The following is a 25,979-nucleotide window of genomic DNA, read 5'->3' as shown; positions in this document are numbered from 1 at the left end:
CTGTGCTATCTTTATAACAGCTGTAACTAGCAGCTTAGAAATGCTGGAGAGATTTTTCTTTTTCTCTTTTTCTTTAAAAGAGAATTTGGCCAGAAACATTATTATTTGCCTATAGTAGGATCTTGACATCCCCTGTGCCTTATCTTGTCCACATTGTAAAATGTGACTGTCTGTGGACTTTAGGATTTAACACAAATCAGCAGTAAAGGAACACTGAACACTGCCTTGAAAACGCATTCATTCCAAACTGAATTATCATCGCTGGTGACGTTCTCCTCTCTAAACCCTAAAAAGTTGGGAAATGGTAATACAAACCACATGGTTGCTTCATTCCACCACCACTCTCTTGGCAGAGCAAGTGTTGCCTGGCAACCTTGCTGTCAGCTGGGCCTGTGGTAATCAGAGCCGTCTTGCCCTGTAGTTAAATCGAATGCTTTCTTTCTGAGAACCCATCAGTGGCTGCTTTTTCTTCTTATCAGTCTTCTCAGTAATGTTTGAAAAGGGCTTCTGTAGTGGGAGCTGCTGAAATAATAATAATAAAAAATAACAATCAAGTATTCCAGTGACTTTGCAAAGAAAAAGCCTGCAAGGCCCGCCTGAATGTTGCTTTGGGCTTTGGACTTTGGACCAGCCCAACTGCTTGGCCCCTATGTCTTCCCTGAGCCCTGAGCCTCTCTCCCTGTGGAAACTCGCACAGCAAGGATCGAATGTATGGAATTAAGAAATTAGGAAAACACAAATGGGGCCTTCTTGTATTTGGCTCTGGAAACAATGACACTCTCTTAATCCCATCATACTTTGGAGAGAAATATGTATTTGGAACAAAACTAATGATGACAACATCCCTTTAAGTGAGCCTCATGGTGACTGAGATGACACAAATTTGCTATGATAATCGAGCGTGTGAAAAGTGATACTTCCAGGAAAGAGATCAGCAGAGCAGCCATAGCCAGGGGGATGGCGTCTAATGCAATGTGAAAGTCAATAGGGTATTGGATTCACCCGGCAGAATTTTACTTCACTTTATAGCCAAATCGCATAAACAAAGACATTATTCAACTCCTCCTATTCCCTGTTAATTAGGCAAAATGATAACACATAAAGTGACTGGTAGAGTTCCTGCACAGGGTTGGCATTTAATACATGGGGGTTTGTTCCTCTCCAGTTAGGCAAATGTCCTTTGAGATCTTTGGGTCCAGACCCCCTTCAATGCCTGTGGTGCTCACTGGAGCTCGGCAGGACTCCTTCTTTCCTTCAAGCACCGTCCATTGCTTCATCTTCCATCCTGAAACCTACAGTGCCTGAGAGAAAGAAGGGTAATCTGAAAAGGAGTTGATGAATCCAGCCCAGTCCAGCCACGTATTTGAGTTAAGCCCTCTAAAGTGAAATTTTCTATGCCCTTAATCTCAGGATCCTCAAATCCAAGACCTTGGGTGGACTTAATTCTAAAGCTGAGAATACCATGCCCCAGAAGGAATAAGTAAATGATCCCAAGGCTCATAGCCAGAAGACAGCCTGGCTCTTACCTTGTGACTCCGAGAGCAGGATGATTTTGTTAGCTCACTTTCTAACGTGGTTAGAGGTGCTTGGTGAACAGACAAGAACTTACACATGTGTCTGGAACTAATAGGATTCACACGTAAGAGGTTCTGCCATAATTAAAAGCATATCCATAATTTAGATTTCCATTCTAATGGGCAGAAAATAACTTGGGCTTTATTTAATGTTCCTATTCTAGCCCTTTCTTTCACAGTCCTGAAATACATAGAAATCCAATTACCAAGCACAGTTACACCCCTGGGCACACACATGCGTTCCTCGTTGCCCACAGTCCTTGTTGTAATCACTCTCTGTTTATATGCACAGATTTAACTTTCAGGGAGATCATTTGCCATTCAAATAATAAGTGAAATTGCTTATATTTGCATGTGTTCTAGAGTTTCCCAAGTGTTTTACACTGGTTATTTTGTTGGATTGTCACTTCTGTGAAGCAGGCAAGGATAGATATTATTGCCTTTATTCCTGTGATAAGGAGACCAATATAGAGGTGAAAAGTCTCAGGGAAATATAGTTGAAGTAGACTGTCACCAGGCAGGGAAGGCAACAAGATGATGTTCTGTTTTGTTTTAAACTAGGATTCCTGTGATGGATACCAATAGGCCAAAGTTAATGAAACTTAAAATATATACTTCATTATTTCAGCTAGAGTGCATTTTCAACAACTTTTAAATAGTATGGAGGTGAATTTTTCATAAGTACCTTTCTCAGAAATCTGTGTCTATTTATCACTGTTTAACTTTCATCTTCCCGGAGAGTTCATTAGGCTGCTTTTTAAATCCACTCTGCTGTGTCCATTACCTCAAAGCCAGATTCCTCCTCGGCTTAACCCCAGGTGCACCTCTCACTCTATCTGTATGTGGTCTCTTTTCCCTTATTAGCTTTCTAGAAACAATTAAATACACAGCTTTCATTTCCTTTTCAGCCCCTGTGCATTAGCTACAGGGCTCTGTTCTGTCTTAAAATGCCTCTCCCCAGATGGATGAAGACAAGCTGATCACTGACATTTAGGGTGTCCTTCAATTTCTGCAGACCCCCCCCCCTCCCCATTCCCAGCTCTTCCCAATCCAAGAAAGCTTTCTCCTGGCATTGTTCTTTTCAGAACATGAGGGAAAGTTTTCCCTCCTTCTCCTAATTCCTCCTGTGATTAGCAGCTGCAAGCTAGGTATAATGACTTTCAACTACAAAACATCTCTGAAGCCTGTTGCTACCAGTAACACAACATACAACTTTTAAACAGCTCCGTCTGATACAATTTGTTCTAGCCAAAGAGTTTCTCTAAACTGATTTCTAAAATGAGAGATATTCTTCCAGAACAAAACATTTTATGCTAGATTTTTTTAATGGTGATTTAAATCATTGCATGACCCATTTATCCTTAAAAGCTCAACTTCTTTTCTGTGGTGCAGCTCAGTTAAATGAGGACTACTAGCCCAGCAATAGTGTAAGAGTCTTCTATGACTTCCCAAAACTCGAAGTGCTTGCGCATTTGGAATTAGAAATCCTCACACAGTCTTTTTTTTAAGGGGTTAGGTAGGGGCGTCTGTGTAGATTTGGAGAAGAGCCAGCAAATGTTCCAATATCTTTTTTAGTGGATTTTAGCTTTATAAAGATTTTAAAACTTATTTCCCTAGAAAATTGCGTGGCTGTCATTTATCCCACATTTCTGCTATTTAAATGGCAATTTTCTGGGACTCAGGTACTTCTTTCTCTGGGTCTAAAATGGGATACGCTCCTTTCCAGGCTTCATCTGTTTACCTTCTTTATATCTCACCAGGTCTCCTAGACCTGTACTATCCAATATAGTGACTATTTAAATTTAAATTAATTTAAATTTTTTTAAAATTCAGGTCTTCAATTACACTGGCCACATTTTAAGTGCTCAATAGCCACATGTGGTTAGTGGCTACTGTATTGGGCAGGGTAGCCATAATACATTTCTGTGATCACAGAAAGTTCTACTGGACAGCACTGCTGTAGTTTGTATGATTCACAAGGACAGAGATGATATCTGTTGATCCTATGGTAGCACAAGACCTTGAGAATTTAGCATACAGTAAGCACATGGCAATATTTGTTTTATAAATAATCCAATGGGGGAAGACATAACATGGTACAATAAAAAGAATCCCTCCTTGGAAAAGAAATGACAACCTAGCTAAACATGACAGCAGGAAGAATAGCCATAAGATAAATACAGCAGGCCCCTATTTAGTAACTGCAAAGAGTTAATGCTCACAATGAATTAAACCTCCATCCAGCACTTACTTATCAAAATTTTTTTCAAATCTGGCCACTTTATCAAAACCAGGAGTTCAAATTATTGATCTAACAAGCTCATAGCAAGAGTTTCAACCAAAAGAAAACAAACCTATTATTGGGATAAAGAGTACTGTAGTCAGGTCTTCATTAATCCAACACTTGCTTGACTTCAATATGCCAAGAATTAAAAACACAAGAAAGTGGGGGAGATATCACTAAGGTACCCATCGCACAAGAACTTCTTTATATGAAGGCAGTCTCTAATGAGAAAATGCACTTGGCTTCAGGAGTGGACTGATAAGTTGTTTGTTAAAACAATCTTTCCCATAGAAGCAATGTCCCATAACGTGAGGCTCCAAGATCAGCCTTCCAAAGCTAATGTCATCAACCCCATAGTTGAGGGAGTCTGTTTAGCCTGGGTGTACCACTGAGTCTAAGGGGAAATACATTCAAAGTTCTAATTTGGAGTCCTTGCATAGATGCCTCACCTATCCATCACGGACTGCCTTAACTCTGAAGTACTGATGGGGGTTCTGTGGCCTTAGGGAGGTCCAGTAGGGGAGAAACCAAGATGAGTGCCTCTGCAGAGGCACAGAGTACAGAAGTGGTGGGGCTCTAGAGCAGTGATGGTGAACCTATGACACGCGTGTCAGAGGTGACACGCGAACTCATTTTTTTGGTTGATTTTTCTTTGTTAAATGGCATTTAAATATATAAAATAAATATCAAAAATATAAATCTTTGTTTTACTATGGTTGGAAATATCAAAAAATTTCTATATGTGACACGGCACCAGAGTTAAGTTAGGTTTTTCAAAATGCTGACAAGCCTAGCTCAAAAGGTTCGCCATCACTGCTCTAGAGTAAGGAACAGGATGAACAGGGGGCAAAAAGCAGAAATAGGGCATCTGGGAGATGCTGAGGTGAAGGTACAGTGGTGGAGCTGGGGGTGGGGAGCAGTAATGAAGGAATGAAATGGAACATGCTTTCCCCCTTTAAATATTTTTATTGATTTCAGAGATGAAAGGAGTAGGAGGGAGATAGATAGATATATGATAGATGATAGATGATAGATGATAGAAGATAGATAGATAGATAGATAGATAGATAGATAGATAGATAGATGATAGATAGATAGAGACATTAATGATGAGAGAGAATCCTTGATTGGCTGCCTCATTCAAGTTTAATATCAAACTGCTATGACTCCACCCCCTCCCTCACCACCACCCAGCACTGTGAAAAAAACCCTTACATGGCTTATGGCTTCCCAGTTGTTTTCAAATAAAGACAAAAGTCCTACTTTGACCTCAAAATTAATTTGAGTGACCTGAAGCTGCCCTTCACCTTTCTCCCCAGCCACACTGATCCTCACTCCATCATTCCCATGCCCCATCCCATCTCAGATCTTCAAGTATGCTACTTACTTAACCTGGAACTTTTTTCATTTCCTTTTGGGCTGAATTAACTCCTATTCAAACTTTATATTCAGCTTTTATCTCTTGCTCAAGAAAATCCTCCCTGAACCCCTGGATTAGGTTCCATTTTTTTCTATTCCTTACTCATAGCATGTACTTTTCCCTCTGTGATTTTACATCTTTCATGTAATTGTTTGATTAATGATATTTTCCCCTCTTGAGTCTAGACTGTATGCTTCAAGAGGCCAATTTCCAGGGTCTGTTTCTCTCACCACTGTGGTCTTAATGGCTAGCCTAGTCCATGGCACATGATAGGTATTCACTAAATGTGTGTGGAATGAATGCATAAGTAAATGAATGACATGCAATCAGGAGAGATGGTTCTCAGGCTTGAGACTGGGACTTTCAGGGTTAGCCCGCCCTGATTAAGGAGGGGAAGGCAAAGAGGGACAATGTTTATGTGTACACCCAGCTGTTCATAAATAAGTGTGACCACAAGTGAGGAATTTGCCTGTATTCATTTGAAAGTTAAAATGTTTATGCAATTCAGTATGCTTTCCCATTCTTTCTCTCAAGCCATCCTCCTTTCCTTTCATATGTGATTTATTCTAAGAGACTTGGACTGAATTTTCAGTAAATTTGAGAAGACAGGAGGTTCTGTCCTCCAAGAAGCTAAACTGTTCACAGACCACTCAACTTGGAATTGTCAGGGGAGGAGGGGGGCAGGTGGAGAATCAGATTAGAAAGTCACTTCTTTGCTTTACTTTTATGGTTACAATTAAATAACAACAGATCAAGAAAATAAATGTGCCTAATTGTATAGTTGGTAGAACCTGGAGGGGTTTCATGACAGGGAGCACTTGTCTTCCTAAATGGGGTTCACTCTAATGGGGTTAGCCTCCTAAGCACATCCTAGTACTTATGCTTTGTGCTTCTGACCTAAGGGGTTAAAATGGAATGCAGCAACTTTTTATTCCTCATTTTATTGAGTCCTGCTAAAGTCAAAAGAATCACTTGTAAAGGCAGAAAATGTCATCATTTTTTGCACTGGCCCTGACCCCAGCATCTAAAAATACAGAATGCTGGAATTTCTAGAGCAGGTGACTTGAAAAAAAAAAAAAAAACTTAAAGAGAGCTAATTGTTTAAGGTCTAAATGTAGTCCACAGAAAAAGACAAAAATAGGGAGGTGTCTGTCCAAGTGACCCAGCCTGAATAAAATTGGGCACACAATTCATTTGAAAGACTTTTTGTCCCTGCATATTTCCTCTAAGTTTAAAGAGAAACATTTCGTTTTCAGCATAATGGATAACAGTGTCATCTTAGCTACCTTCTGTCTACAAGTGGAGTTAATTTTAGTCTGGTCCTCATTTGGAACCCATGGAGGAATTTATATTACTCATCAGCCTTTGCTAGAAGACGAGGATAGCCTTTAAGTCTTGGAGACAGTATCTCCTGTTTAAGAAGATTTCCCCACCACGTGTCACAGCCAGAAAGTGTGGCTGTGGATTTAGAAAAACCTGCACCTGTAATTGTATATATCATTGTTGCTGCCAGGGCTTGCCTTTTATAGTTTAACTTTTTCTCTTTGAGATGTACTCTACTTCTTAGTTTAAATACACATTACAAAACACTTCCTTTTGGGTTCTAGAGTGAAGGAAATTGATCACTCTTCAACTGTATGTTTTTAATTGACTTCCTCCTTCCTGGCTAGGAAATTAACTTGCAGTCTTCTCTTATTTGATCTGCTAAACAGTGTGTGACACCTTCCCAGACAACAAGATTTAATGAGATCCTAACTGCTGTCAACTTCACCTGATAGAGGAGGCTCCATGTAACTTTTAAAGATGTAACAATCAAACTTACAATTGAACTCCACAGCAGAGCATATTGACTGGCATCGTCATCTATAATATATTGAAACAGCCAGCTATTGTCTCATTTTTCTCTGCCAGTAACAAGTCACTCTTTAAAAACCAATTTCCTTCTTCCTGTGCAGAGTTGCTGAAAGTCCTTTTTTTTTCAGTCTCATATCAGTTATTCTTTATTCCCATTAAGATTGACACTTAATGTTTGAACTGAGAAGAATTAATAATGTCTGAGGACAGCTAGGCCCAAATATTTCACAGTCCATTGCAAGAGGTTGTTGTTGTTTGTGCTGGTTGTTTGCCAAACTGACACCTGGGCAACCAGGTCGGTGACCAAACAGGTGACAATGTTCTCACAGTCCCGCAGAAAACACACCCAGCGCTCAGATTGCCACACTGCAATTCCTTGACTTCAAGTGTTTCACAGATTTTCCTGTTGTTCTTGTGGTTATCATCCACTGGCGAGAAAAACAAGCTCAAGAATTCCAGATCCCAGCCTGCAGTGGTAGGGTTGACGCCTCGGAAGAAATCAACATCCAAATCTCAGAATGCCGTTCAATGATGACCTCCAGGGAATTCCACTGCCCACAGCAGCCTGTTTTCCTTTTCTGAGGAAGGAAACTTCCTAGCTTGCCTTTGCAAACATTCTTTACCATGGGGAAATTTTGTGACTCTGACCTCCTGAGTTCCTCCACAATATTGCCTCAACCAAACACAAAAATACATTTGGTACCAACACACACACACACACACACACCCTCTGTGTGCATTTACTCTGACCACTCCCCAAAGCTAGAATTTTTCATGGAAATAATTTTTTCTTAGTAATCAATTAATCAATTTCATTACAAAGCATTGAATTAATTACCATCCTCTTCCTCAAATGTTTTCTTCATTTATTTGTCTTGCCAGTGTTCTGCCCTCGTACTTATTTTTAAGACACAGAGACTTTCTTTTGTTCTCCTACCTTTTTACTATAATCTCATTCTCTTTTTATCTTCCACATCATGTATTCAGTTTGTTTTTTAAGTAGCTCTTTTGATATCTTGGGAAAAAAGGGTCTGCTAGGGAACAGGAACAGGGAAAATGGAGCATTGTCATGTTAGTAAAAAGAAAAGATGAAGCCAAATAAAAATCGTAAGCTCTGTTCTTTCCATCCCTCCATAATTTTCCCCTGACCAAGTGCAATCTCCAGGCTTTCTCCCTCCCAGTTCTCACTGAACTGACACCCTGCAGGTGCCACAGTTTAGATTTAACAATGAAAAAAAGTCCATTTCTGTTCTAGTTCCACAGCCAAGACATCAAAAAAGATAAAGTTATCATGAGCTCATTACAGTCCTCAAAAATTACCTTTGTGCTTTGCAAATATGCATTTTTTTTCTTTGCTAGTGATGAAGAGGTTGGCAGTTTAAATAAAAAACACTATTTAAAGTAACAGAGTACAGTTATATAACCTTTTCACATAAATCACACAATAACTCTTTGTGCTTTGTTAAAAAAAAAAAAACAAAACCCTGCAGTGCTTGTTAAGAAGATTTATTTATATAATAATTTATGCAAAAGATTTTTTTTTCCTTTTATAAAAGTGGGATGTTCTTTTTTTTAACCTCTGGAACTTGCAGACTAGAGGACAGAAATATCCTCCAATCACCAGTTTTAGTTACACACACTCCAGCTACTAAAAACTCCTATTCAGGTAGTGTTTTGGCATTACCACACATGTCTTCATTTCTAAGTACACAGAAAACTCAAGGAACAGTCAGTGCCTACTAATAAATAAAAATGTAAAGTCAAAATCCAATCCACTATAAGGATTCACAAATCACACTAAAACCTGAGATCATTTTTCTCAGTTTTTCAAGAAAACTACCTCTATTTTTTCAAGTATTTTTTTAAATATATTTTTATTGATTTCAGAGAGGAAGGAAGAGGGAAAGAGAGAGAGAAACATCAATGATGAGAGAGAACCATTGGCTGCCTCCTGCATGCCCCACACTGGGGATCGAGCATGCAACCCGGGCATGTGCCCTTGACTGGAATCAAACCTGGGACCCTTCAGTCCGCAGGCCTACACTCTATCCACTGAGCCAAACCAGCTAGGGCTCAAGTATGTTTTAATGAGTAAAGGGCTGTGAAATCCATGGGATCATTGAAGCCTTATAGTTTCTCCATGGATTCTCCATGGAACTCTTCTATAAGAGTCCCTCCATTCTTGTCCCTCCATTCAGCTTCCTGCCCATCCCTCACTTGCTTCCCTTAACTGTAGTCCCTAACTTAATCCTAGAAGCAGTAGTCTTTCATTATTTACAATGTTGTCCCTACTGTTTAAAAACATCCCCCATATAAAATGTCCTGGCATCAAATTGATCTTACCACTGACCAGCACACCCCAAATAGCCAGGGCAATGCATAGTTGCTAAATGTTAAGCGTGGCTCAAAATGACCTACTTAAGGAAGAGTGATTCTTTCCTGGAGATAAGCCTAGTAAAGGCATTTTATTGGTCAAATATATCTATTCTAACTCATGCTGAACAGTGAGGTTTCTGAAGACAGGGAAACCCACAAGGGCTTTCTTGTGTGCCCTTATCTTCCATTGAGATGCTGACCTAACTTTTAAAAGCTATCTCCATGGAAAATCCTGGGCTCCTCTCCAAAACCAACCAGTAGGAGGTGGCTCTCTTAATCAGTGGCTGTGTTCTGTCCTTATATAAACAGGTTAAGCCAGCTGCCAGAGCCTCTGCGACCAATTTCAGCTCACATTTCCCTTGGCTAGGAAGATGGGCCTGAACCAAAGCGACATTATGCAAGCAGAGAACTCTACCTCTCCTAGGTTATAGCAAAAGACCTGGTTGCCAGATATGGTGACCAGTCATCGGCAATTTACTTTTGTTCCTCAAGAAAATGAATAAGCCCTAACTGGTTTGGCTCAGTGGATAGAGGGTCAGCCTGTGAACTGAAGAGTCCCGGGTTTGATTCCAGTCCAAGGGCACATGCCCAGGTTGCAGGCTCGATCCCCAGTAGGGGGCGTGCAGGAGGCAGCCAAACAATGATTCTCATCATTGATGTTCCAATCTCTCCCTCTCCCTTCCTCTCTGAAATCAATAATATATTGAAAATGAGTAAAATGTGGCACAGGTTTATTGCCAGAAAGGGTAAGCTTTTACCAACCTGACAATTGGAGGTAATGGCTCAAAAAGAAAAAAAGGAAGTTTGATTATTCTGACTGATATAAAATTATCAAGCTACTCATCTTCCTAACATGGTGGTAACATAATAAAAGCAGAGATATCTCTTTGGTTATATATGGAATGAAGTGATAGGGTGGGATTTGATTAACTGAAAAGACATCCTCCCACTAGGTAGTCCACAAAAAGCCTTCATGGCCCAGGATGGAACTCAGAGTGTCAGTCTGTCAAATCAACAGGCATAACTAAAACTGAAAAGACACTGCTGACAAAATCTGGTACTGTCCTCAGGTATCCATTCCTTTCCTCAAAATGAGTTACCCTAAAATAGCAACAAACCACATGGAATAAAATCTCAATAACTGAAATAATAAAACAGACTTCTGAGCTATACTTATTGATGTTGGCCAAAAACAATCAAGGCAGAAAAGATGAACCATCATGTCCATTTGCCAAAAATAATTTAGTCCTTGCATCAGAAGCATTAAATGGTTTAGTCCTTACATCAGAAGCATTAAAAGGCACAGAGCAAGCAAACAAACACCTTCCCATGCAATGTGTTCTTATAATGTATTAGTGAAGAATGTTCTGCTTACATTAATCATTATAATGGAAATAATTAGGAATTCTGGACCTCGCTTCTGAAAGAAATGCTTCCCCAAAGAAAGTATGTTTACGTGCTATCACATTGACTTAAAATCACTGAATTAAGGCCACTGGTTTATAGGTCAAGCCATATGTGAATGGCTTAGAATAACGTTTTTTGTCTTTTGTTACCAGAATCAAATGCAAAATATGTAAGGCCCTTATGTAGATCTTATTTTCAAACACATTGGACAGCTACTGCAATGCCAATAAGATTCCTCTGTTTTTTTTTTATTTTGACAGCATTACGCTGCACCCATGGGAGCTGAGCTTTTCAGGTGTTAAAGAGGATTTGTTATAAGAAAATGATCATAATAGGATTTAATGTAATTGAAAGTCAAGGTACAGTAGCCATACAGTGTATCAGAGAGTGTCAAAACTTGCAGGGAGGGTGGAGTGCTTTTTGCTAAGTAAACAACAAAAGTGGAGAGAGGAGAAAATATTCTATGCACAACAGGATCTACCAGGTTGGCCAACCTGATAAGCCTGCCCCACCACAGTGGGATCAAATCCACAGGTGCTGCAGTGCTTCCCTGGCAAGAGGGGTCATGAATAGCTGCAGCCTTCCCACCCCACAAGAATGTTTCGAAAACAAGTTATATAATAACCCAAATTCTTGTCTAGAACTTGACAGGCAATAACCATAGGCCCTCGGAGGCTCCAGGAGGAAAGGCCCATCCCTGAGTCATTGCCCTGGCCCTTCCAGTCTCAGAAACTAGTGTCACCATGAGCCTTTTCATGCCTTTTTAGGTTTGCCAATCTGGGTTGGCATGAGCACGTGTACACACACACTCACCCCAGGCAAGAACTGGCTGGCTCTCCAAGTATTTCACTCTTTTTCTTGACAAGGCCACTGTCTCTCTAAGAACAGTCATTTATCAAACATGAGAACATTTTCCCATAAAGACTGGCCCATGAAGAATGCAGGTGTCATACCTACTTCGGGCATCATAAAATAATTACAAGCCCTCAAGATCAGAATGTGGGGGCAGCAAGCAAAAGTGGGAGAGTAACTGAATGTTATTCCTCCTCTCTGTCATTATAGGGCCTTTTTCTTTCCTGAACTTGCTTTTCTGCCATTTCAAATGTCATTAGACCCTCGTGATCATAACCACTATTAGTACCTATGTTTTGGTTGGCTTTTTATTGCTACCTATGATTCCGTAGATGGGTTGCAGCAAGACCTTAGACAAACATCTGGAGAACATTCTTTCCAGCCATTACTTCTAGTTCTTTACTGCTTTGGCATCCCATAACAGCCTTTGGAGAAGAGAAACATTAGTGCAGGCAAGACCAGGAACTTATTAGCATTTCTATTAGCATTAATATTATGTATGTATATACTGTATTTCTCAAGTATGAAAGTGATTTACGAAATGACACATGACGGCAAATGGCATGCATGGACTTGTGAGTCAACTCTTTTCAGGTGCTGTTTCACCAAACCAAGTACATTTATACCTACATCCCCAATATCTGCTAAAAATTTAAGCATCACTACAGCATTTTAAAATATGAAGTTTTTCTACTAGTTTTTCTGCCCCCAAATCATGAAGGCAGAAAGATTCATATCACACTTAAGGAATTTTCTTCTTTCTTCTGCCTAGGTTCTTTGTATTTTTCAAAAAATTTTTGACACCAATATGTGTTGTCTCTTCCCCTCTATAGGGTTTCCCTTTTATCTCCATGCTAGTAAGTTCTCTAGACACAGCAATATAAAGGACAATAGTGATAACCCAAAATGTGAATAAATGCAAATACCACTAGTCAGCCAGAACTGGAATTTTATATATATAATATAATTTTATTTATTATATATATATATAATAAAAGCATAGTATGCAAATTGTCCCCTTAACTGGGAGTTCATCCAGGAGTGCAACCGGGGCGGGGCTGGCTGGGGGAAGGGAGGGAGATCCTGGCCAGCAGCCAGCATAGAGACCCTACCAGTGCACAAATTTCATGCACTGGACCTCTAATATATATGTAATATAATTTTTTAAGTTATAATTAGCATTTTAAAAATGTCTTCATACTTAGAATATATGTTTTTAGTGATTTGGGAATTAATAATAGTTTACTTTAAATCATTATGTCATTCTAAGAACTTTGTATTCAAAGGACCTATAAAACTGCTCTATTTAGAACTCCTCACCTCCCAGACCGACGACAGAATACCACATTAAAGCAAAGTTGTTGTTACCTCTACAAAGCAGGCAATCAACTAATTACAAGTTTTGATTAAAATATCCCTCTCTTTTAGATTTTTCATTTTTTCTGCTGGGTTAGTGTGGTCTGTGTAGTGATAATCTCAGTAAGTACTAAATGTTACCATATGCCACCAGTAAAACCAATCTGTATGAACCAACATAGACATTCAAATATTCACTCTACTTTTTCTATTGACTTTCCTATTGTTTGTTACAACTCTTCCAATTTGAACGCATTTCTTTTATTCCAAACCTGCCTCCCCAAGCCTCATATAGGATTATTCTACATTAAACACAAATGTGACTTCCACCTCAGAGTCCCTAATAAAAGAAGTTCTGTCATAAATCACTTGTTCCTTTGATCACAGTTCTACCTGTGTTCTTTCATGCTCCATGAACTTTAACGTCAGTTAATTTTGCTTTGTTCCTTTTGCACATTCTCATTGTTAAGAATTCTTACCTGCCAGTTCTCCTATCATGGGCAACCCACCAATCAACAGCTGCCAAATATCCTCCTTCCTGCATCCTGCCTAGGAAAGCTTCCTCTTCTGAGAAATCTGTGTGGTCAAATCCAAAATCAACTTGAGTTTGTTCATTGTTTTGCATGTTAAAATGATCACTGCCTGGAATTCTAACATGGATTTTAGTCTCCAAATTCAAAAATGAGAATACTAATGTTTTCTTTGTGAAAATCTAGTATCATAATAATTTCACAAGTATTCAAAATATGCTCCTTTTGGTCACAACCAGAATTGCAATTCTTTACCCCCTGTGAACTTAAGCTTAATCATATGACTTGTATTAGCCAATGAGATGAAAAAGAGACAATGTGTAGTTTGCATATTCCCTCCTCTAGTGGTATTGGGAGCAAGTCTATATGGAGCTGGAAACAGCCTGAGTGATTATGAGGAGCAAAGCCCCCACCAACTTGCACTGACTTGCAGCGCAAGTAAATCTTTGGGAATTTTGTTGCCATAGCAAACCTCTATCATCTTGACTAATTAACTTAGAGATAGTAGTTTGTCCTTTCACTTAATGTCACTGCAGGGCTCATCTTCATACTAGCATTGCTACTGTATTCCAAGTATGTTTTATCAATTATTTTCAAGTATTTTTTTGTGAGTTTACCATTTTCAACCCTTAGATGGAAAACCTATACATAAAGAAGAAAAATATTCCATCAGTGTTTTTTTAGCAATCATTTCTAAAGGCAGAATTAGAATAGATCTGAAGTCCAGCCAGTGTTCTCTCCTCTAAACCAGAAATTACAAATAAATCCAGGTCACAATCCACTGAGGGGGACAGTCATAGAGGCATGGACTATTTAGGCTAGAAGAGCATCACAGCTCACCTGATCCAGGCACCTTGTCTTAAGAGGAAGATCCTGAGGTCCAAGGGGTTTAAATGAGTACCTTGGCTGAGACCACACACAACCTAGTTAGAGACTACAGAATATAAAAACTTAGCTCCCTCATGCCAGTGTTTTCCTTTGGTAATGTATGTAGCCTAAATGAAAAGAAACTTCTTGAGGATTCTGAGAACAGGCAAGCATATTCTTAGTTATCAAATTAACAAATTTAATCCAAAATTTTTGGATATATCTTTCATATCTGAGTTATTGTTATAAAATGTTTTGCCTGGGAAACTAGATAACCATTTACAGAAAAATAAAATTGTCTTATACCTGTCTTATACCATTCACAAGAAAAACTTAAAATGGTTTAAAGACTTAAATGTAAGATCTGCAACCATAATATTCCTAGAATAAAACAGGGAAAAGCTCCTTGACATAGTCTTGGCAATGATTTTTTTTAATTTAATACCAAAAGCACAAGCAACAAAGGGAAAAATAAATAAATGGGACTACATCAAACTAAAAAGTTCTGCACAGCAAAAGAAACAATAAACAAAATGAAAAGGAAACATATGGAATGGGAGAAAATATTTTCAAACCATATATCTGATAAGGGGTTAATATCCAAAATATATAAAGAACTCATATAGCTCAATGGCAAAAAACATCAAATTAAAAATAGGCAAAGGAACTATACAGACATTTTTCTAAAGTACACATACAAATGGCCAACAAGTACATGAGAAGGTACTCAACATGACTCATCATCAGAGAAATGCAAATCAAAACCATAATAATGAGTTATCACCTCACCTTTTAGAATGGCTATTATCAAAATGACAAGTGATAAATGTTAGTGAGAATATGGAGAAAAGGGAACTGTTGGTGGGAATGTAAATAGGGGCAGCCACTGTGGAAAACAGTATGGAGGTGCCTCAAAAAATTAAAAATAGAACTATCATATGATCCAGCAATTCCACTTCTGTATTCATATTCAAAGAAAATGAAAACAGGATATCAAAGAGATATCTGCACTCCCTTGTTTATTGCAGCATTATTCACAATAGCCAAGATTTGGAAACAAACTAAGTATCTATAAATGGATGAATAGATTAAAAATGTGGGATATATATACACATATTATCAGCCATGAAAAAAAAGGGATGCCCTAACTGGTTTGGCTCAGTGGATAGAGCATCGGCCTGCGGACTGAATGGTCCCAGGTTTGATTCTGGTTAAGGGCATGTACCTTGGTTGTGGGCACATCCCCAGTGGGGAGTGTGCAGGAGGCAGCTGATCAATGTTTCTCTCTCATCGATGTTTCTAACTCTCTATTCCTCTCTGTAAAAAATCAATAAAAATATTTTTTTAAAAAAAGAAAATTCTGCCATTTGCAACAATATAGATGTACCTTGACGACATTATGCTTAGTGAAATAAGCCAGACAGAGAAAGACAAATACTGCATGGTATCACTCATATGTGGAATCTAAAAAAGTCAACCTTGTATAAACAAAGAGTAGAATGGTGGTTACCAGGGCCTGGGGGGTGAAGGAAATGGTGAGTCATTAGTCAAGGGTATATGCTGACAGATAGAAGATGAGTAAGTTCTGGGGATCTAATGCACAGCATTGTGATGATAGATAACAGAACTGCACTATATACTTGAATATTACTAAGAGAGTAAGTAGATCTTAAATGTTCTCATTACACACCAAAAAAAAAAAAGAAAAGGAAAAAAGAAAAGATAATTATGTGACTGTTACAGAAATGTTAGCTAATATTATGGTGGTAATCTGCTGTCTTAAATAAGTGCATCAAATCAACACAATATACACTATAAAATTACATAATGTTATATGTCAATTATCTCAATAAAGTTGGGGAATAAGTTTTGCCTTTATAATTAGTAAAATGACTATTAAATTTTGTTAGTGAAACAAAAGCAAACACACACAAAACAACAACAACACAAAATGAGTTCCTCTTTCAATTCCTGAGAATTCTGCATCAAGACTCATGCAACAGTGTGATGTTGGATTCCCTCATCTTTGTGTTTCTAGCACCTAGCCCTCAGCCTGTGACAGAATAGGGGTTAATATGTATTTGTGGAATTGATGCTTCTCCATGTAGTACCCAGTTCATTTTTCTTTTTAGCGCATCATGCTGAAGTGGGTAGTAAGTTGATGATGACTCTGTTAACTAATCACCTGGATGACAAAGGTGAGCTGTCATCATAACAGCTTAATTGATTTCTTTGTATACACTCTTATTAGACATTGAGAAAAAGAGGATAAAAAAGAGTCTAGCATATTTTCAACAAGTTAGAGAAAAATGTTTATTATCTTCAATGAGTATAAACACTACCTCTCAACATACACACACTCCAATTCCAAACCTGCCACCTCCTCTTACTCTGGAGTTTAAGTCACTATTCAAAAAGCATTTTCTCACCCTTCAATACACTTAGCCACTAGCCAAGATGAAATTCCTGTCCCAAGATGAGAAAGTACATGCCATGTGTCAGACACTATAGATCAGTGATGGCGAACCTTTTGAGCTCAGCATGTCAGCATTTTGAAAAACCCTAACTTAACTCTGGTGTCGTGTCACATATAAAAATTTTTTGATATTTGAAACCATAGTAAAACAAAGACGTATATTTTTTATATTTATTTTATATACTTAAATGCCATTTAACAAAGAAAAATCAACCAAAAAAATGAGTTCGCGTGTCACCTCTGACACGCGTGTCATAGGTTCACCATCACTTCTATAGATGGACTGGTTCAATCAATGGCTCTATGTCAGTTACATAGAAAGAAACAAAGCTTACAAAGCTATAAATAAGTATTTTGCCCAGGCTCCTTAGTTTGTATATAGCAAACAAATGCTTTGAACCCAAGTCTGTGTTAGGAGCAGAGAGAATGAAGGAATTGCCCCTCTAAAAGAGATTGCTTCCCACGGCTAAGCAGCTTCATTTTATGGCCCCTGAGATTGCAGCTCTTTAGAGAACTGTCACATGACCTCTATCCTTACCAAGAGGAAGACTTGGTTTCTAAGATCATCACTTGCACTTCACTTTCATTCTCAAAGCTTCAGAAAGCCAGAAACACACTCTCTTGGCTCTCATATAATCCTTATGTGGGTAGAGTTAAACTCTAGTTAGCCTAATGAGAGTGCAGACTTTTGCTGCTCTGGAACTATGCAAAGGTTCCTTTCTGTTTTTTGTGGTAAAGTATCTTGAAGTTTTACTTTCAATGGTAAGTGTGTGGGAGTTGAACTGGCACAAAAAGCCAACAGAGTTTATCAGTCTTTTGATCCACCTTTGTCAGGTAGAAGGGAAGTTGCGAGGTTTACACTGAACTAGCTTTGGAGGCTCAGTTTTTTAAGACTTTGTCTAACTCACCCTGTACCAGTTCCCAGAACTTCCAACTCTAAAAAATGGACAATTTAAGTTGGAAGGAGGGTGGTGTGAGCGGGTTCTCTCTGCTCAGTTATCCCTCCTCCTCTTGGAACTACCTTTCTGCTTCTCAACATGGATTCGAGTAGATCGAGGCCAGGGTAGGTGGAACTCATTAGAAGTTACAAGTAATTTAAGTACCGAAACCAAAGAAAATTGATATCAAACATAGACGTTTTCCACACTGAAGGTTTAGACTTTTAAAAAATAAACTCTATAAAGGAAACTAGCCACTTTCCCCCGCTATTATTAAAGGGAAGATGAAATAATAACACAGGCTCAAAACTGTTCTTACAGACTTGTTATTGCAACTTGTTCTACTGTTTGATATCCATTACAGAACGGAAGCACTTCACCAGCATGCTTTTTTCTCAAGCAAACGTGTTTTCCTAGTACTTCCTTCTAATGGGTTTCTGCACCACAAATTTCTCAAGACATTTGAACACAGGCTACCTTTCATGTGGTGAGATGGAGAGACCCTTCAGGAGAGGAAAATGGCCAGGAAACAAATACATTTAGGCCAGAAGAAAGCAAAAGGCAAAGGAGTAGGAAGAAACTCAGAGACCCGGGTCTGGAGTAGCCCATCAACAAGCTAACCACAGAGGCCATGATCTCAATGAAGAAGGTTGGAAACAACTGGAATACTTGTCCTTCCCACCCGCCAGGCCCTCTGTTAATCCAAGTTCCTTAAATCATACTTCATATTCATGATCACCTATGAATAGGTGCTACACTCATACGATCATACCTATTTCATATGTCAGGAAACTGAGGCTTAGGAAGCATCCCATGCTTGTTGGTGCTCAAACAGCTAGTAAGTAGAAAGGAGGACTTAACCACTCTGTGGCTGAACACTATTTACATGCTCAGTCAATAACCCTAGAGGAGAATTCATCAGACCCTGGCGTTCACAGACAAATTTAAGGAGTCCATAAATCCTTTGAAATTGTACAGGGAACATTATGTGTAGTTTTTGTTTTGGGGTTTTTTTTCCAGGGGAAAGTGCCTGCAGGCTTTACAGATTCTCAAATGAGTTTTGTGCTGAGAAATGGGGACTGCACTGTTCAGAGGGTGTTCAGAGGCCGACTCCCACGACTTCTCCCAGCTGCATGATTTGCACTGGAAGTTAATACTTCTGAATTTTCATTTCAGATTTCAAAGGTCTCCTCCATCTTTAAAATACAATGGTTCTAAAGGGGGGTCATCTGTAATAGTGTCAGCAATAATTTTTTTAAATACAATGGTTCTATTATCTTACATGTCCTAAAGAATAGTCAAGACATGTGAGAAACTTTCACTCTGCCTTTCATGACCCCTCCCCACCCTACATGCACCCCCCCCACACAATTTTACTCTCCCACCCCCTGCTACATCACCTGTTTTTATCTCTCCCACAATCGGACAAAAGGTATCCAATTGCCACAAGCATTCTTCATAGCCTTTGCAAACACTGATTATACGATGCATGGAGTATGAGTCAGGCTAGGGGGAAAGGGGCCTCTTTTTAAAGTTTATATGTAACTGTGAGAGCATTCAAGCATGTGCTGGCATGCCAGCCCTCCGTTTAAAAAAAAAAAAAAAAAAAGACAAGAAAAGAAAAGACTGTTCGCAATAATGTTTTCCTGCTCAAAAGTGGTTCCGAGACACCAGAGCCCTTGAGAGTGGTATGTGTCATGGGAAAGGGTACGTAAGCTCAGGGGGCATTGGGGGACAATGTAACCCACAACCACTTTTCCACCTTAAATTTCAGCTCCAAAAAGGTTCTCCAGCCTCATTCCCCTGAAAAGTTGAAAGCTCCAGTTTAAATTCCTTACTTGGAAGGTCATTCATTCTCTCATAGCCAAAAAGCCTCTTTGCTTTTGTCTTCCCACTTACTTTCAAATGAAAATATCAGACCGCAGACCATCTTGCTTCCCTGATTCAAAAATTAATTACCTCATGTCCAGAAGTGAAGGTTGCTGAAAGTTATTAATGTATTATATTAGTTGGGAACACTCTGCATTCCGATAGCTGAATGCACAAATGCTTGTTCTCAGCCCAACCTGATCCGTTTCTGGATAGTGAGAGGCGAAAACCACGGTCACAGATTGTCCCTTCATTCCCTCACTGTGCTCACTCAGAAGCACATTGTCAAGTACATTTTTATTATCTTAAAGTGTACTTATTTATTTCCCCGTGTTTGCCAGCACACCCTAGGAGCTTTTAGAATAGGACTTCTTAACCTGCCAATTCTTACCATTTCTATCTATCAACCATTTCTTCTACAGCCTTGGGATTCTAATAGATCTTGAAATTAGCAGTGTTTTCCTGTTTGTCGTGTTGGCCTACTCACCAATGGTGGCATACCAAATATATCAGCTGAACAGCAGACTACATGTCATATGTAGCCTGGGTACCTACCCCTGCCACTCTGGCCAGGGCTCCAGCACATGGCCTGGGATTCATGTATGTCAGCAAGCTTTTGCTCTAGAAATTTGAAATAGGAAATTCTACAACTAGAAGGAAAGAGAAAAGCACACTGAGACTCAGAGGAGCTGTGCAAGTAAAGTGCAGAGGTACGGAGGCTCGAGCACGCGCAGAAAGGGGCTGGCACCTGAGGACGCGGCTGTCTTTTTGAATCAGGAGGGAGTCACAAGCTCCCGACTGCTCTGAACTCCGGTTCCGGGAAGTCTCTGGGGACCCAGGACTCATACGGGGAGAAGCTGGACTGTTCTGGCAGCAGGCAGAACTCAGAACTTGAGGGTGGCTTTCCCTCAGAGGTGCAGCGATTACCGAGACACTGAGATGCTGGGCCCCTTAGGGCGGAGCTGAGGATCCACCATAGCTGCTTGCTCCGCCCTTTGATTCCCTGAGACCCCGCCCCACCCAGGCTGCGGCAGAGGCTTTTGCATATGAATGCCCTGGCCCTTTTCAACCTGAAAATTACCTAAAAAATTGCAGCTGGGCCAGACAGACCCAGAACTTCCAAGAGAAGGCCCAAGGACCCACAGCAGCTTGCATTGCTTCACAGCTGGGCCTCATCAGGGCACCTCCAAACTCCAAACAAGGAAGGGGAACCTGCAGTTCTCTTTGTAGCTCCTGCTGGGTAACCTCAGGCAGAGGCTAAATTAGCACCTCCTTAGATCCAAGAGCCAGTGTACCCAGTGGTCAGAGGGGGACCATCCAGATTACAACTCCTCAGATCCATAAGGGACACACCCAGGGGGCAGACTCAGTGAGCACCAAAGCCCCACTGAAGCAAGTCTTGCCCCAGAAGGGTGTCTTCAGCACAGAAGTTCTCCCACTGCAGACACAGCTGATTCTCACTGCCAATTGGCCTGGAGGTCAATTCCTCCCAGTGATCCTACAACAATCAAGGCATAACTACAACAAGACTGTGCACAAAGCCCACAAGGGGGTACACCAACAGTGTCCACCTCAGGTAACTGGGGAGACTGAGCCACTGGGCCCTACAGGACACCTAGCACACAAAGCCACTCTACCAACACAGGGAAGCATAAAAAATGCGGAGACAAAGAAACAGGTCACAAATGACAGAAATGGAGGAAAGCAAACTACTGGATGTAGAGTTCAAAACCACGTTTATAAGGGTTTTCAAGAATTTTATGGAAACCGCCAATAAATTTAGTGAGACCCTGGAGGATATGAAAAAAGACCAACTAGAAATTAAGCATACACTGACTGAAATAAAGAATAATATACAGAGATCCAATAGCAGACTAGAGGATCCCAAGAATCAAGTTAAAGATTTGAAATATGAAGAAACAAAAAATACCCAACCGAAAAAGAAAAAAGAAAAAAGAATCCAAAAATATGAAGATAGTGTAAGGAGCCTCTGGGACAACTTCAAGCATACCAACATCAGAATTATAGGGTTACCAGAAGAAGAGAGAGGGCAAGATATTGAAAACCTATTTGAAGAAATAATAACAGAAAACTTCCCCTACCTGGTGAAAGATATAAACTTACAAGTCCTGGAAGCACAGAGAACCCCAAACAAAAGGAATCCAAAGAGGACCACACCAAGACACATCATAATTAAAATGCCAAGAGCAAAAGACAAAGAGAGAATCTTAAAAGCAGCAAGAGAAAGACAGTCAGTTACATACAAGGGAGTACCCATACAACTGTCAGCTGATTTCTCAACAGAAACCATGTAGGCCAGAAGAGAGTGGCAAGAAATATTCAAAGTGATGAATAGCAAGAACCTACAACCAAGATTACTTTATCCAGCAAAGCTATCATTCAGAATAGAAGGTCAGATAAAGAGCTTCACAGATAAGAAAAAGCTAAAGGAGTTCATCTCCACCAAACCAGCATTATATGAAATGCTGAAAGGCATTCTTTAAGAAGAGGAAGAAGAAAAAGGAACTTTACCATTTGCCACAGCATGGATGGAACTGGAGAGCATTATGCTAAGTGTAATAAGCCAGTCAGAGAAGGATAAATACCACATGATCTCACTCATTTGTGGAATATAATGAACAACATAAACTGATGAACAAGGACTGATCCAGAGAGGGAGAGGCACTGATTGGACTGTCGGGCCTTGGAGGGAAGGTAGGGGAGGGTGGGGGTAAGGGGGAAAGATCAACCAAAGGACTTATATGCAAGCATATAGGCCTAACCAATGGACACGGACAACGGGGGGGGGGGGGGGGAGGACTTGAGCGGGGGGGGGGGGGGGAGGGTGTAATGTGGGGTTAAGGACACATATGTAATATCTTAATCAATAAAAAATATATTTTAAAAAAAAGAAGAAATAAAGGCCTGATTGTTTGGGTAAGGGCTCTGCAGATATAGAGGCAATGGTGAGAGCTAAAAACTTTTAGTTAAGTTTTTAGAAATACATTTATAGATTTAAAAAAAAAATTTTTTTTACCAATTTAAAACAGCAGTCTGGATGCATAATCTCTCAAAATTTAGGATGAGGCAGGAAATGGCTAAACATGAACCTATGATTACCCAGGATTCTCTGCACTCCTACTTAGAGCCCATCCAGATATAGAAGGCAAGCTTGGGAACCAGGGCTTTAAGGGAGGGGGTGTGACAGGTTGATTCTCCGGCAAAAAGTAAAGACAAAAGAATCAGAACACAAAGTGACAGATTGAAAATTTTAAAACTTGGTCCTTCACAGGTGGTCCGAGACACACTACTTGGGCATTTTAGTGAGGTGTACGTCCCATGGGCATGGAAGAGACCAAGATAGGCTCTAAAGTACCATCAGGAGTCTTTGTAGTTAGAAGAACTAAAAGGTGTCAACATGGGGCAGGGACTGACTTTGGGGGCAGATGGACCTGGTTTGAGTTAGGATGTGTCCTTCGAAGTTGACCTCTGTCCAAGGTGCCCACACTCACCTTGTCTGGCACACTCACCTCTTCGCAACCCCTCATCATGTGCCCTTTGCAGCTATATTTTTTTTTTTTGGTGGTCTAGACATGACCTCCTTCTTTACATTCCTACAAAACCCCATGTGTATGTGTTATTAATGTGCCCAACATATTCACCATGTCTGTTTGCTTCATGACACATTTCTATGTAAACATGCAGTTAGTCTATTTCACTGGATTCCCAGCTTCCTGAGGGCAGGCACAGCACCATCATTGTTTTGTTTTGTTTTGTTTTTTTGCACCATTTAATTCTTAGCACCTAGCATTGTACCTGGCTGGCATCAATCAGTCTTCAATGAATATTGTTAAATAAATAGATGTTCTTTAAATGTCTCTAAGTTTTCTGTAAAATAGAGATAAAGCTGAAACTTGCTTTAAGTGTTGCAGGAATTAAATAATGTAGCACACATGAAGTACTCAGAATAATGCCTGGGACATAGCTAACAATCAATAAACATTAGCTGACATTAATATTTAGAACATCAGTTCATAGCCTAGGGGCCTGCTTTCAAATTAAGGAATTATGTGAGTCACCTGAACTTCTGTGCAAATTGTGAGTGTATATTTTTCTGAAAAGAAGACCCTTAATATTCAGACTCTCAATGGTGACCATTACTCCATCCTCCAAAAGAAATTGACAATCATTGCCATAGAGTAACAGTAAATATTAAACTATAGAGAATAACACAGCAGCCCATTTTACCTGAGTGTAGGGACTACTAATTCTAATCTTCACTCAGTCCTAATTTGCTTTAATACTCAAATTACAGAGCACTGAACTAAGATCCAGTGGATACCGACTCTCATCCAAATATGTCTACTTTCATTTTGCTCTATGATCTTGGTTAATTCACCCACCCTCTTATTTTAGAAACCTTTTTTGCCCTAGATAACGCAGAGATAATGCAAGGAGGAATTAACTTTTTAAAAAATTTCAAAATCCTCACCCAAGGATATGGTGTTGATGAGAGAGAGAGAGAGAGAGATAAAGAGAAACACCATTTCCCCCCCCCCCCCCCAGGCATGTGCCCTGACAGGGAATCAAACCCACATCACTTTTGATACTGAATACCTATCAAGGGCTGGAATAATTTATTTTTTAATCTTAAAGATATAAAAACAAAGAACTACATGGAGAATGTGGGATCTGCAAAGAAAAAGATCTTGTACTCAGAGCATCCTTTTTCCTAATCTGTAAAGTAAGTGAATTAAATTAGATGACATTTAAGATTTTTTTTCTCTAACTATTCTCCACAATTCAAAGACTTTAAATATAAATAGCCTCTGTTCTGGGAATTTGTTTTCTATTTGAGTTTTCACTGTATTAATTTGCGCCATTGCCCACATCAAGGACACTATTTTTATTGACCCATTTGCAAAACTGGGGTAGGGGTGAGAAAGTAGAAGCCATGTTCCGCTCTTTGCTGATTTTGATTTCATATATTTAACACTGTGGTGAGCTTTCTGGACTTAAGTTAAGAAAGGATAGCTAGAAGAACCCAAGAGTTGGGGAAGCCAAGAGGACCAAAATTCCAGCTCAAAATATTCTCCCCATAGGGTTCAGCAGATCATGAATGGGAGAAGAATATAACTCCTCTCTTTGGAGCTGTAAATTATGTTCCCTCCTTACCCATCCCCTATGAATGCATGAGTTGTGCACAGCAAGGTAACAGTGTCTTGTATTGGAGTGAAGATCTATCTTAGGAAATTTGGGTTTCTAAAGAGGAGAAGGAGACAGAGTAAAGTGGAGGCTGTTAACTCACAATAATAGGACATTTGGGAAAGTTTCATACAGGAGAAGTCAAGGGCTCTGAATGCCAGGAAACAAAGAATATGACCCTGCAGTTTCTTTGGAAGGTAGGGGACCTAAAAAGGACTCTGTACAGTGGTTTTCCATACACCACTTCTGTTGGTTAGCTCAAGAGAGCTCACCTAGACCAATATTGACACATTGAAAACATAACCTCACTCTGGCCAGATGGAGCTTTCCAGATAGAATCCAGACTAATGAATCTAGTCACATCCAGATCACTCTCTGAAGTTCTAATTATTGTCTGTTCATCCAGCTCCTTCTTCAAAGCCCATTATCTGAAGGCACACGGATAAATATAATATCATCTCAGGTAATAACAAACCCAAACATTTGAACCATAAAGAGAATTTTCTGCATTCTGCTCTGGTTTGCTTCCTATACCATTATTTTGCTGATGGCCCAATTTCTCCATGAGGAAAATTCTACTCTGAAACATAGTTGAGCCTGGAGTGCAATGAAATCACATTGCCTATAACTCACACAGACTCACTGACCTGATTTCTATAAATAGATAAATTCGTCAAGGAAAAACACAGAATCAAAATCTAAAAGCAAACTCAGGAAATTATTCATTTTAGACTTTTGCCTCAGGGCAAATTAAAATTTCAATGATCCCTAAAAACCCATGTCTCTCTGTATTTTTTAATAGCGATTCAGATTAAATAAGATTTCTTGATGACTCCTAATATATGATCAATTTTTCTATCATAAGAGTTCTTTTTTTCCAAATGTAGGAGAATAGATAAGAACTAAATAAAGCTTCTAAACTGTAGTGGCTGTCATTTTCCATCAGGAAAGGATAGATTACTTTCCTGATG

Source organism: Myotis myotis, unplaced genomic scaffold, assembly GCF_014108235.1.
Source record: "Myotis myotis isolate mMyoMyo1 unplaced genomic scaffold, mMyoMyo1.p scaffold_m19_p_7, whole genome shotgun sequence".
NCBI classification, from domain to species: domain Eukaryota; kingdom Metazoa; phylum Chordata; class Mammalia; order Chiroptera; family Vespertilionidae; genus Myotis; species Myotis myotis.
This window is presented reverse-complemented; position numbering follows the sequence as displayed.